This window comes from Ailuropoda melanoleuca, chromosome 17 (assembly GCF_002007445.2).
Source record: "Ailuropoda melanoleuca isolate Jingjing chromosome 17, ASM200744v2, whole genome shotgun sequence".
Taxonomy (NCBI): domain Eukaryota; kingdom Metazoa; phylum Chordata; class Mammalia; order Carnivora; family Ursidae; genus Ailuropoda; species Ailuropoda melanoleuca.
In genome coordinates, this window is record NC_048234.1 from 34224306 (window position 1) to 34238702 (window position 14397).

Sequence of the window (14397 nt, forward strand, 5' to 3'; positions counted from 1 at the left end):
GTAGCCTCTAGAAGCTGGAACAGGTAAGGAAGTGAATTCTTCCCTAGAGCCTCCTTCCCTAGAGCCCTGCCAATACAGCTTAGACTTCTGACCTCCCCAAACATAAGAGAATAAGCTTATGTTATGTTTTTCTTAAGTGACTAAATTTGTCATAATCCATTACAGCAGCAATAGGAATCTAATAACCCAGCAATGAAAACTGATTCTTACGAAAAAAAACCCAAAACATATGCAAATGTTTATGGCAGACTGAGTCATAATTGCGAACACTGAAACAACCTAAATGTTCTTCAACTGATGAATGAATAAATTATCTGGGTACCATTCAGCTCAATGGAATACTACTCATCAAAAAAACAAGAATGAGCTATTGATGTGTGCGACAATTGGGTGAACCACAAATGTATTGTGTCAAGTGAAAGAAGTGAGATTCAAAATGTTACATACTTTACAATTGCATTTATGCAACATTCTGGAAAAGACAAACCCAGACAGACAGAGAATAGGTCAATGACTGCCAGTGGTAGGAGGTAGGGAAATGCCTGATTACCAAGGGACAGCGCAAGGGAATATTAGGGGTGAAGGAACAGTTCTGTATCTAGAGCACGGCGGTAGTTTCACAACTCTGTGCCTACGGGTGGCTCAGTCAGCTAAGCATCTGCCTTCAGCTCAGGTCATGATCCCAGGTCCTGGAATCAAGTCCCATATTGGGCTCCCTGCTCAGTGGGGAGTCTGCTTCTCCCTCTGCGTGCCACTCCCCCTGCTTCTGCGCTCTCTCTCTCTCTCTCTCTGGCAAATAAATAAATAAATATAAATAAATAAATAAATAAATAAATAAATAAATAAATAAATAATAAAATTGGTTGGAAGTTAAAAAAAAAAAAGAAGCCACTATATATTTGAGAACAAGTTTCAGATGCTGGCGTGAAATTATCTGTCTACAGGAGTTGTTTCCCTATGCTCATCTCACTCACATTGCCAGGCTTTCACATCAAACCCCCTTTCTTGACCTTGAACCACCATTTCTCAAATAACTAAACAATGGTATAAAAAATGTGCTACACTAGAAATCCAGAGTGTCAAGAGGCAAGTCCCTGAAGGACCTACCATCTCTAGAAGCTCAGCCAGCAGCTCACTGGCCCTTTAAAAATACTGTGCGTAACCAAACTCTGACCCTTAGATGTTGCTTAGGTTTTTGTCCCTATTATTCTCTCATTAATTTTTAAAAGGCAAGCAGTTCCACAGTTACACTGGATTTAAAGCCCAAAAAATAATAACTTCTGTGGTTTTAAGATTTCACAACTTTGACCCTACGAGCATCACCAGAGAAAAACACTGGCACTATCTTTTAAAAAGAGAAATAGAAAAGAAGATCAGTCAGATAAAAATGGATACAGTGAGGGGCGGGGCACAGAGGGAGGCATATTTCTAGGAAAAGTGGATAGATGCATGGAGTGTTAGTGGGTGACCTCAGGCACAAGGAGGGCAGAGTCGTCCTTCTTCGTGACCCAACTTCATCTCATATTATTCTGTAACAGTACAGTGCCTCATTTTCTTCACACTGCAGGGTCACAACTAGACAACAGCAGAGGAGGAAGAAATGAAAAACAAGGGGAAAAGGGTCATTTTTCCAGGATCTCAGAAATGGAGCTCAATATTTCTATAACATCTTAGTGGGAATAGACACACAAGCCTAATGTTTTTTCATGAGTTCCCAGTTTCTACTGCATGGAAATGTTTCCATATCACTCATGCCACAAGCCAAAGAAATAAAGGCACTGCCTTTATCCTAATACCACATGATAAAGAATCTGAAATCCAACAGATCCTTAGAAAATTCCAAGATGCTCTACGAATGATCCAAATTTGGGCCATCTCAAGGAAAAGGATAGTTATGGTTACACCTCTACCATTTCACTAATTCTTGGCTCAAAAATCCAAAACAGGCATGACCGCTGTGAATGAATATCTTAAAATCTCCAAATAATTCACTTCCCACTAATTCTATAAATAAGATATTACTTCTTCCTCCTCCCTACCCTATGGGTCTCTGTCTTTCCCTCTAGGAAAACAAACTAACAAATAAACAAAAACTCATCCCCCAAGATTTCTTTGCCAGTTACTACCTACCACAGGTACTCTGCTCAACATCTACACAGTTTTACAGACACCATCAACTCATTTGTAGGATTATCTGGGAGACTGTATGTCATGTCACTAAAATTTCTAATTTATTTCAGGGAACAATTAGTTAAATAGTTTCTCCGCTGTACCATGGAAACGAAGAAATGTAAAGGAGTGCAGAAACTATAGCAAATCTTATTCTTTTAAGCAGAAATAAATTTAAGCATTGTTTTAATTTTTTGAGAAGAAAACGTGAGGGAGGAAAAAACTTTTGCACTACTCTCTTATGTTCACTGACTGGGGACCTGTGATTTCGACTAGCAGAAGACAGATTAACAAGAGAAAAGGCACACGATTTTCATTAATGTCTTGGGTGCATAGGAGTTCACAGAAAAGAAGGGAGACTCAACGTAGTTAGACTTGGGAGCTTATATACCATTGTAACAAAGGAAAGAGAGTTTGGGCTTCCAAGCATGATAAGTTGTAAGGAAGTGACTATGGGGGAAACCAATGGAAGATAGGTTTATGTTGGTAAGGTTGTTTATGCAGACTCATCTTAGTGTAACTGTCTATCTCTCAAAGGACGAACACCTTTGCAAAGGGAAATCTATGCCCTACTTTTAGGCAGAAAAAGGGAAGGTAGAGAACAGACATCTGTGGATTCTCAATTCCCTGCACCTCAAAATAATCCTTGTGCCAACGTGGCAGACTTGAGGGTGGCAGATTGAGATCCCCTTCAAAAATCTTTCCAAAACATACCATACCTATACAAACCATAATTTAATCTTTTCCCAAAAAAACAGGGTCATCAATAGGAAATCTAATTAATGTACTGTATGATAATATCAGTTAGTTCTGATTACTTACTTCTTCCTTTCCATAGAAACCATGTTAAGAAAAAAAAACCAGAATATAGGATTCAGAGTCTTACACACATAAGTGACATTCTGGAAGTTCACGTAGCTGTGTGACCCTAACTATATCTCTTAACTCCTCTGAGGTTAGTGTTTTAATCTGAAAAGCACAGGAATATATTTTTCTCCCAGAAATGCTAATTAAGACTATACAGATGATGCTTGTGTCATAAAAAGTGATAACTTGAGAATATGAGATACTACTTTAGGTCTTAATCACATGATCCACTCCTGTGCTGACCCTATTAAAAACATTGAATAGTTTAGTTAAATAACTAACAGAAATTATTATCATTAAGGTTCAGATACCTCTGAGGTGTTAGAACTATTTATGTTTATAGCAAATGGCCCTAGAATTTACTTCCCAGTTTGCTTTGGCATCTGTTGTTTTTTTTTAATGATTTTGTATTTCCTCTTTCACTGTCCATGTATCAGCTGCTTGTTTGCATGTGGCTTTGAAGGTGCTTGTGGCAGATTATATTATTTGTCTCAGGTTTTCACTACAGCATATGCATACATGTCCTTGCCATGGCCTCATGGTGGAGAAAGTACTTCCCCACACCTTGACTTTTAGCGTGACCACGTGCCTTACATTAGCCAATAGGATATTAGCAGATGTTTTGTTAACCTGTGCAGTTTGACCTCCTCAATTGCAGTCCAGCCTTTATCATCAAAAGAAATACTCAGGTAGCCACTAGTGCAATGAGATAAGAGAAACAGAAGCAAACTTTACTCAACCTGTACCTGGAAGCCAAACCCAACTTAGGTCAGCTGAACCCAAACTAACATACAGATGCATGAGTAACAAATAATTTTTAGAAGCCACTGAATTGGGGTGTTTGTCATCTTTGTTGTGGCAGTAGCTAACTGTGCCCTCAATCTTTAGGTTTTTATCTCATTGGATGATTACACACTTCCCAAGAACAGTACATTTTTATCATTATTAACACAGTAGCCTCTACCACACTCCCCACACCATACTGACCCCAATGCTACCTTCTTTTATGATGATTCTAATTGCTGGAAGATTTTTAAATACATATAGTCGTAGTACAGCTTGAAATCCGGCAATGTGATGCCCCGGGCTTTGTTTTTCCTTTTCAACAATTCCTGGGTGATACGGGGCCTTTTCTGGTTCCACACAAATTTAAGGGCTGTTTGTTCCAGTTCTTTGAAAAATGTCCTCAGTATTTTGATGGGGATAGCACTGAAAGTGTAGATTGCTCTGGGTAGCATAGACATTTTAACTATGTTAATTCTTCTGATCCATGAGCATGGAATATTTTTCCATCGTTTTGTGTCTTCTTCAATGTCTTCCAAGAGTGATTTGTAGTTTCTAGAATATAGATCCTTTATGTCTCTGGTTAAGTTAATTCCGAGATAATGTATGATTTTTGGTGCTATTGTAAATGGAATGGATTCCCTAATTTCTCTTTCCTCAGTCTCATTGTTCGTGTATAGAAATGCAACTGATTTCTGAGCATTGATTTTGTATCCTGCCACATTAATGAATTGTTCTATAACTTCTAATAGTTTGGGAGTGGATTCTTTTGGGTTTTCCATATAGAGTATCATGTCATCTGCGAAGAGAGACAGTTTGACTTCTTTGCCGATTTGGATACCTTTTATCCCCTTTTTGTTGTCTGATTGCTGTTGCAAGGACTTCTAGTACTATGTTGAATAATAATGCCGTTTTTTAAGCTGTACTACAAAGCTGTGATCACCAAGACACCATGGTACTGGCACAAAAACAGACACATAGACCAATGGAACAGAATAGAGAACCCAGAAATGGACCCTCGGCTCTTTGGGCAACTAATCTTTGTCAAAGCAGGAAAAAACATCCAGTGGAAAAAAGACAGTCTCTTCAATAAATGGTGCTGGGAAAATTGGACAGCTACATGCAAAAGAATGAAACTTGACCACTCTCTCACACCATACACAAAGATAAACTCCAAATGGATGAAAGACCTCGATGTGAGACAGGAATCCATCAAAATCCTAGAGGAGAACATAGGCAGCAACCTCTACGACATCGGCCACAGCAACCTTTTTCATGACACATCTCCAAAGGCAAGAGAAACAAAAGATAAAATGAACTTGTGGGACTTCATCAACATAAAAATCTTCTGCATAGCCAAGGAAACAGTCAAAAAAAACTAAGAGGCAGCCCATGGAATGAAGAATATATTTGCAAAGGACACCACAGATAAAGGACTGGTATCCAAGATCTACAAAGAACTTCTCAAACTCAATACACGAGAAACAAATAAACAAATCATAAAATGGGCAGAAGATATGAACAGACACTTTTCCAATGAAGACATACAAATGGCTAACAGACACATGAAAAAATGTTCAAAATCATTAGCCATCAGGGAAATTCAAATCAAAACCACACTGAGATACCACCTTATGCCAGTTAGAATGGTAAAAATGGACAAAGCAGGAAACAACAAATATTGGAGAGGATGTGGAGAAAAGGGGTCCCTCCTACATTGTTGGTGGGAATGCAAGTTGGTAGAGCCACTTTGGAAAACAGTGTGGAGGTCCCTTAAAAAGTTAAAAATTGAGCTACCCTTTGATCCAGCAATTGCACTACTGGGTATTTACCCCAAAGATACAGACGTAGTGAAGAGAAGGGCCATATGCACCCCGATGTTCATAGCAGCATTGTCCACAATAGCTAAATTGTGGAAGGAGCTGAGATGCCCTTCAACAGATGACTGGATTAAGAAGATGTGGTCCTCAGGGCACCTGGGTGGCACGGCGGTTGGGCGTCTGCCTTCAGCTCAGGGCGTGATCCTGGCATTGTGGGATCGAGCCCCATATCAGGCTCCTCCGCTATGAGCCTGCTTCTTCCTCTCCCACTCCCCCTGCTTGTGTTCCCTCTCTCCTGTCTGTCTCTATCTCTGTCACATAAATAAATAAAATCTTAAAAAAAAAAAANTCAGCCATCAAAAAGAATGATTTCTCAACATTTGCTGCAACATGGATGGGACTGGAGGAGATAATGCTAAGCGAAGTAAGCCAAGCAGAGAAAGACAATTATCATATGGTTTCACTCATTTAGGAACATAAGAAGTAGGAAGATCAGTAGGAGAAGAAAGGGAAGAATAAAGAGGGGGGTAAACAGAAGGGGGAATGAACCATGAGAGACTATGGACTCTGGGAAACAAACTGAGGGCTTCGGCGGGGAGGAATGGGATAGGCTGGTGATGGGTATTAAGGAGGGCATGTATTGCATTGTGCACTGGGTGTTATATGCAAGTAATGAATCATGGAACTTTACATCAAAAACTAGGGATGTACTGTATGGTGACTAACATAATATAATAAAAAATATTAATAAAAAATGAAAAAAAATTAAAAATCTTAAAAAAATACATATAGTCATGTTACAAACGTGTAATTAAGGATTAAACGGGTCATAAGAGAGTGCCTGAAACAGTACTGTCCAGCAGCAATATGATGTGAGCCAAATACAGAATTTTAATTTTTCTGTTAGCCACTTTAAAAAGTAAAAGGAAAGAGCTGAAATTCATTTTAATAATGTATTTTATTTGGGGCACCTGGGTGGCACAGCGGTTAAGCGTCTGCCTTCGGCTCAGGGCGTGATCCCGGCGTTATGGGATCGAGCCCCACATCAGGCTCCTCCACTATGAGCCTGCTTCTTCCTCTCCCACTCCCCCTGCTTGTGTTCCCGCTCTCACTGGCTGTCTCTATCTCTGTCAAATAAATAAAATCTTTAAAAAAAAAAAATAATGTATTTTATTTAACCCAATATATCCAAGATGTTTTCATTTCAACATGCAATAAAGTTTCTAATGAGATATTTTACATTCATCTTTCCATACTCACTCTCCGGAATAGTATGTATATTACTCTCCTGAACATTCAGAGTAGTCGTATTTCAAATATTCAAAATAGCTACATGTGGCAAGTTGCTATCATATTGTACAGCACATGACTGGAAGTTTTCATAAGAAATGAAATGGAGAACTTCTGTGCAGAGCTTTACTGACAAACACTAGAACCTCTCAAAGTCCCTTCCTTCTTCCCTTCCGCCCTTCCTTCTTTCCTTCCTCCTTCCGTCCCTCCCTCCCTCCTTCTCTTCCTTCTTCCCTTCCCTTTCCTTTTCCCTCTCCCTATTCCTTCCCTCCTTAGTTATTTCTGGACAGTTGGCTGATTTTCCTATAAATAGAGGGTGGCTTGCACTTGGTAGCATTCTGTGTTCTGACCTCAAACTTGCATTCATCTATTATTTTATCCACATTTTAATTTTCACTAATATTTTCGTTTTTCCAAAAAAACAATTACCATATTATGGTTTATTCTATGAGCTTTGTTCAACATTATGTGAAGTGAAATGGGATATAAATAATGTAGTTACTTCCTTGCCTTGCTAATATTATTCCTTTAACCTAAAATATTTTCCCTCCCCTTCCCCACCACCTAAGCCAGCAAACTACTTCCTCCAGTCAGCTTAACTGCCAACCCATCTGTAGGGTTTTTGGCTTTTCCTTATCTTACCACCCTCCCCAGACTTTTTCCTTTGTTTCTAAGCCCTCAGGGAGACTTGTAAACTCCTCAAGGAAGTAATTACTTCAATTCTTTCTGGATTCAAACACCCTGAAGTATCCTATCAAGTACCCGATTCTTCAGGCAAATGGAGACTCAATAAGATTCGTGGACTGACTGGCCATTGCTAGAAGATTCCCAGCAAGAAAGTCCATGAGCATCATTATCTTTTTCCAGCTCTGGTAAATTCTAAATTCAGCTGAAAACATTCTCAGTAAAAAATCACATGCCCCCACTATCCAAGGCCCAAGAATTCTCCTTTGGATGACACCTGAGTTTTCTCACTCCCGTCCACGCACTGCTTGCAGTCAGGGGAGTACAAATGGAAGTCAGGCTCAAAAGTTACACAATAGAAGTAATTTTTAATATTCCATTTTAGTTTAATTTCAGAAGGTTCAGAACCTCATTTATTTCCGATTATTTTTAATATTTTGACTCAGAGATTAATATGTTTTTATCCCCCCTTTCTCTTCTTGATATTGCTTTCTGTAACCAGCCTGCACTGGTTAAAACTCTAATTAGAGAATAAAAGCATGGGTAAATTATTTTTAATATGACTAAGACCAGACTATCTTCATAATAAAATTCCTTTTGTTAATGAATTTAAAATAATCTCAATAATGATTTTCTACTGAAACTGATAACACCGTTGGAATTATAATGATTTCATATTTTTCTCATACAAAGGAGAAAATTAATTTTTGATAATGATTTACACTCCTCCCAGATTTAGCATAGATCTACAAATAATTTTTAATAACCAGGTTGTCCACTGAACATAATCTTATAGCAGAAAATATCTGTGCCATGGTAGGGATGTGGGATGAATACGTACAGTGTAAGAAAGCCATTCCAAATGCTCATGAAGTAAAAAATACTTGAGTTTGACTACCCCCCCCCAAAAAAGATGAATCTATCAGACATCATCCTACAGATCCACAAAGAATCAGAGTAGAAAAGACAATAAGTAAATGAGAATGCTAGGATTTCTTTTCTTCTTTTCCTTTTTTTTTTTTTTTTTTTTTACCTTTTATCCTTTGGCCTAATTTTCATCAATATATTTGAACTGTTTTTTTACTATATTGCTTGCACGGTGATTTTCAGATCTTATTTGGAGTTATAGGACTAGGAAAGGAGAATGTTAGAGCCAACAGGAAGTAAGGTATTACTAGAAGGCCTACACATTTTTGGCTCATTTTCAAGATTCTGTTTTGCATTTAGTAATACATGCCTTCATTCATCCCAGTTTTCACACACACACACACACACACACACACACACACACAGAAAGACAATTACATTTAAGGTGGTATGTTGGTTTTGTAAAAATCAAAGATGTTCATATAAACCTTTAACCTTCACATCATATTATTATTACAGTAAGGGAAATAAGAGTTGTTGATAACTAATTTTAATAAAGACTTTTTAAAAGACAGGATATAAATGAGATTTTTTCGTGGTTTCAGAGAAGAAAAATGTTATCTACTGGGGACAGAGGGGAAAGAGTGAAGGGATTATTGGAATGAGGAATCAGGGTAGACTTCAAGGAAGAGGTGGCATTTATTCTAGGGATAAGCATTTAGATGTCCAGAAACAGAGGTGATGGGAAGACAAGAGAACATCCTCCCAGCTTCTGGAAGTGTCTGCAATCGAGAATAGATATTTAATAGATGAAAGTTGTCACTTTATTTACTTATTATTCATATGTCAACTCATTCTCTAAAATACTAGAGGCAATTTGAATAAATACATATGAAATTAATAAAACAAGAATTACAAGTTTCATTCATTTAAACAAAAAAAGTTTATCAAACACCTCACATGAGCCAGGCTAGTAGAAAAAAATATATCTCTGCTTTCATGTTAACAATTTAGTATGAGAGACTCACAATAGAGAGAAAAATAAATACATAAACAAATCAGTAATGCTATGAAAAAATATAAAGCAGGAAAACAGATAAAGAGGGTAAGGCATGGAAAGGATAAGCCATCCTAAAATATGCCACTTTTGCATATGGATTATTTTCAGCTGAAGGCAATAAGGATCAAGAGATGCAGAAGGAAGCCTTCGTGGAGCTTCCCTCATTGGAGTAAAAGCAGAAACTTTGAGAAATGAAGACTGCCATAAATTCCTTCTCCTGGGAAAGTTCGGGTTTCTACGTTTTTTCGTTTTTAGATATTCATTTTTTTTTATGTATTTATGAAAGAGAGAGAGAGAGAGCAGGGAGAGGAGCAGAGGGGGAAGCAGACTCCCTGCTGAGCAGAGAACCTGTTGCAGGGGTTGATCCCAGGACCCTGAGATCATGACCTGAGCCGAAGGCAGACGCTTAAGTCACTGAACCACCCAGGTGCTCCAATTCCCTCTCCTGGGAAAGTTTTATGGCTGAGAAGGAAACAAAATTTTGGCACTGAGATGGACCTACACAAACAAACCTTACTAGAATGGCCCCTACCTTCTTTTAATTTGCCCCATATATGTACCTTCCCACAGTTTGGTCACACATGGAAGCCTAAAATCCTGTTCCTTTGTCTTTTCACATCTCCACAATCTACTGCTCTTTGGTAGACATGACATATAAGCTCTCAGGCCCAGCTGCTTCTTTGGGTCTTCCTTTCTTTTCTAGGAAGAACCCCTTCTCAAATAAAAAATTAACATCAAATAAAGTTTGCATACCTTTTTCCTATTAATCTGTCTTTTCTCAGTCTAATTCGCACGGCTTCAGCTGGAGAAACAAGGAGAGCAGAGGCAAAGTTTTTTTCTTTCCCCTCCCCTACAAGAGGTTAGAGAAAGACATGCTATTTTAGATATAAAGTGGTCAAAGACATCTTTCTGCAGAGGCCATTTTGGAGCACAGACTTGAACAAAACAAGGAAATGAACCTTGAACATGTCATGGAGTCACCATGGCTGGGCTTCTTAACGTGGTGGCTTGGGGCTCACAGATTATTTCCAGAAGGGAGAAGCTGCTAAGCTTCCTAAGAACTAGCTTCAGAAGAGACAAAATTTTGCTTCCACTTTATTGTGCTGCACAAGTAAGTCATCAAGGCCAGCCTAGATTCAAGTAGAAGAGAATGAGCGCCCACCTCTCAACGGCAGAAGTAGCAAGAATTCGTAGTCATCCTTAATCCTCCAGAGTTGTGCAAAGTTTCAAATTAGGTTGATGGATCTTTCCCTAAAGAAATGGGCTCCATCGAGGGTCAGCAAACTATGCCTAAGCAAAATAGAACCAATCATTGGACCTACCCACCTCACTGACTGTGTAAATAAAGTTATGTTAGAACACAGAAATATCGGTTAGGAGGTTAAGATGGCGGAGGAGTAGGGGACCCCTTTTTCAGCCGGTCCCCTGAGTTGAGCTGGATAGGTACCAGACCAGCAGGAACATCCACGGAATCAGCCTGAGACGCAGGAAGATACATCTGGATCTCTACAAAAGAACATCTCCAGCGCTGAGTATCGAGGTACGAAGCGGGGAGCCGTGAAACCGCGCACACATATCGGAAGATAAACAGAAGAGGGAGGGAGCCGCCGTGTCAGGGCGCCGGGAAGCGGTAGCCACCTGCACGGGGGAGCGGACGGACTGCAGACCCGCACGCTTGAGACAGCAGAATGGGAGCTACGGGAGCACACGCGCGGGGCGGCTGGCGGCTGGCGGCTGGCGGGCCACCTGCACGGGGGAGCAGGCGGACTCGGGATGGCACCCACGAGACAGCAGACTGAGAACGGGAGCTCCGGGAGTGCGTGCGGGGCAGCTGGCAGGCCACCTGCACCGGGGAGGGGGCGGACCGCGGACCCGCACTCTGGAAACAGCAGACTGAGTCCGTGAGCCGGGAGCGTGCGCCCCCAAGCATCTCACGGAGCTCCGGAGCTCCGGTGTGCTCACTGGATCGAGGCTGAGACCGGGAGCTCCGGGAGCGTGCGCGGGGCGGCTGGTGGCTGGAGGGCCACCTGCACGGGGGAGCAGGCGGACTCGCGGTCAGCGCCCGTGAGACACCAGACTGAGACGGGGAGCTCCGGGAGCCCGCGCGGGGCGGCTGGCGACTGGCGGCTGGCGGGGTTGGAAACACAAAGGACAGAGACGCGCCGGCCCTGGAAGTGGGGCTGGGACGCCGGATGTGGGGAGCACAGCCTGGGATGCTGCAGGGTTGAGCCAGCACCAACAGAAACAGAGTTAAAGTGGCCAGAACATCAGTGGAGAACGATCCGCGATCCCTCTGTTCTGAGACAGAGGCTGAATTTCAGCCGCTGCTGCTCTCTCAGAAGAGGCATAGCAAACCGCCAGGGAAAGCCGCCAGAGAACAAAAGCCCGGAAATACCGGCTCACAGGGTGCCCATCCCCATCCCCCCTCGCAAGGGACACAGAGACTCTACCCAAACAGGGTTTTCNGTTTTCTGAGTACCCGCCAGCAGGCCCCTCCCCCAGAAGTCAGGCTGAAAAATCAAGAAGCCCACAACCCGGAGCGCCTGAGTGGCGCAGTCATTAATCTCCTGTCTTCTGATTAGGGCGTGGTCACAACATTCCGGAAAGGAGTCCTTCATCAGGCTTCTCCACCAGAACCTGCTTCTTCCTCTCCCACTCCTCTGCTTGGGTTCCCTTTCTTGCTGACTGTCTCTCTCTCTCTCAAATAAATAAATAAACTCTTTAAGGAAGAAGCCCACATCCCTAAGATCTCTATAAAACAAGGGCGCACGGCCTGGGTCCCAGTCAACACTTGGGCTCTGGACAACCCTGCAATCTCTCTTCATCAGAATGACGAGAAGGAGAAGTCCCCCCCAGCAAAGAAAAGATAATGAGTCTGTGGCCTCTGCCACAGAATTGGCCTCGGCCACAGAATTAATACATATGGATGTATCCCAATTATCAGAAATGGAATTCAGAGCAACAATGGTCAAGATGATGAGTAAACTTGAAAAAAGCATCAGAGAAAGCGTTGCTGAGAATATAGAATCCCTAAGGGCAGAAATGAGAGCGAATCTGACAGAAATTAAAAATTCTATGAGCCAAATGCAGTCAAAACTAGAGGCTCTGACGGCCAGGGTCACCGAGGCAGAGGAACGCGTTAGCGAATTGGAGGATGGGTTAGTAGAAGAAAAAACGAAAATAGAAGCTGGTCTTAAAAAAATCCACGCCCACGAATGTAGATTACGGGAGATTACTGACTCTATGAAACGATCCAATGTCAGAATCATCGGCATCCCTGAAGGGGTGGAGAAAAACAGAGGTCTAGAAGAGATATTTGAACAAATTGTAGCTGAAAACTTCCCTAATCTAGCAAGGGAAACAAGCATTCGTGTCCAAGAGGCAGAGAGGACCCCATCCAAGCTCAACCAGGACAAACCTACGCCACGGCATGTCATAGTGCAATTCGCAAATATTAGATCCAAGGATACAGTATTGAAAGCGGCCAGGGCAAAGAAATTTCTCACGTACCAAGGCAAAGGTATCAGGATTACGTCAGACCTGTCTACAGAGACCTGGAATGAGAGAAAGGCTTGGGGGGGCATTTTTAAAGCTCTTTCAGAGAAAAACATGCAGCCAAGGATCCTTTATCCAGCAAAGCTGTCATTCAGAATTGATGGAGAAATAAAGACGTTCCAAAATCGCCAATCATTAACCAATTTCGTAACCACGAAACCAGCCCTACAGGAGATATTAAGGGGGGCTCTATAAAGGTAAAAAGGCCCCAAGAGTGATACAGAGCAGCAAGTCACAACCGATACAAAGACTTTAAAGAGAAATGGCATCATTAAAATCATATCTGTCAATAATCTCTATCAATCTAAATGGCTTAAACTCTCCCATAAAACGCCACAGGGTTGCAGATTGGATAAAAAGACATGACCCATCCATTTGCTGTCTACAAGAGACTCATTTTGAACCCAAAGATGCATTCAGACTTAGAGTAAGGGGATGGAGTACCATCTTCCACGCAAATGGACCTCAAAAGAAAGCTGGAGTAGCAATTCTCATATCAGATAGACTGGATTTTAAACTAGAGGCCATAGAGAGAGATACAGAAGGGCACTATATTATTCTTAAAGGAAGTATTCAACAAGTGGATATGACAATTATTAATATATATGCCCCCAACAGGGGAGCAGCAAGATACACAAGCCAACTCTTAACCAAAATAAAGAGACATATAGATAAGAACACAGTAATAGTAGGGGACCTCAACACCCCACTATCAGAAATAGACAGAACACCCTGGCAAAAACTAAGCAAAGAATCAAAGGCTTTGAATGCCATACTCGACGAGTTGGACCTCATAGATATATATAGAACACTACACCCCAGAACCAAAGAATACTCATTCTATTCAAATGCCCATGGAACATTCTCAAGAATAGATCATGCTCTGGGACACAAAACAGGTCTCAGCCAATACCAAAAGATTGAAATTATCCCCTGCATATTCTCAGACCACAACGCTCTGAAATTGGAACTCAACCACAAGGAAAAACCTGGAAGAAACTCAAACACTTGGAGGCTAAGAACCATCCTGCTCAAGAATGACTCGATAAACCAGGAAATCAAAAAACAAATTAAACAATTTATGGAGACCAACGAGAATGAATACACAACGGTCCAAAACCTATGGGATACTGCAAAGGCAGTCCTAAGGGGGAAATACATAGCCATCCAAGCCTCACTCAAAAGAATAGAAAAATCTAAAATGCAGTTTCTATATTCTCACCTCAAGAAACTGGAACAGCAACAGAGGGACAGGCCTAACCCACTGACAAGGAAGGAGTTGACCAAGATTAGAGCAGAAAT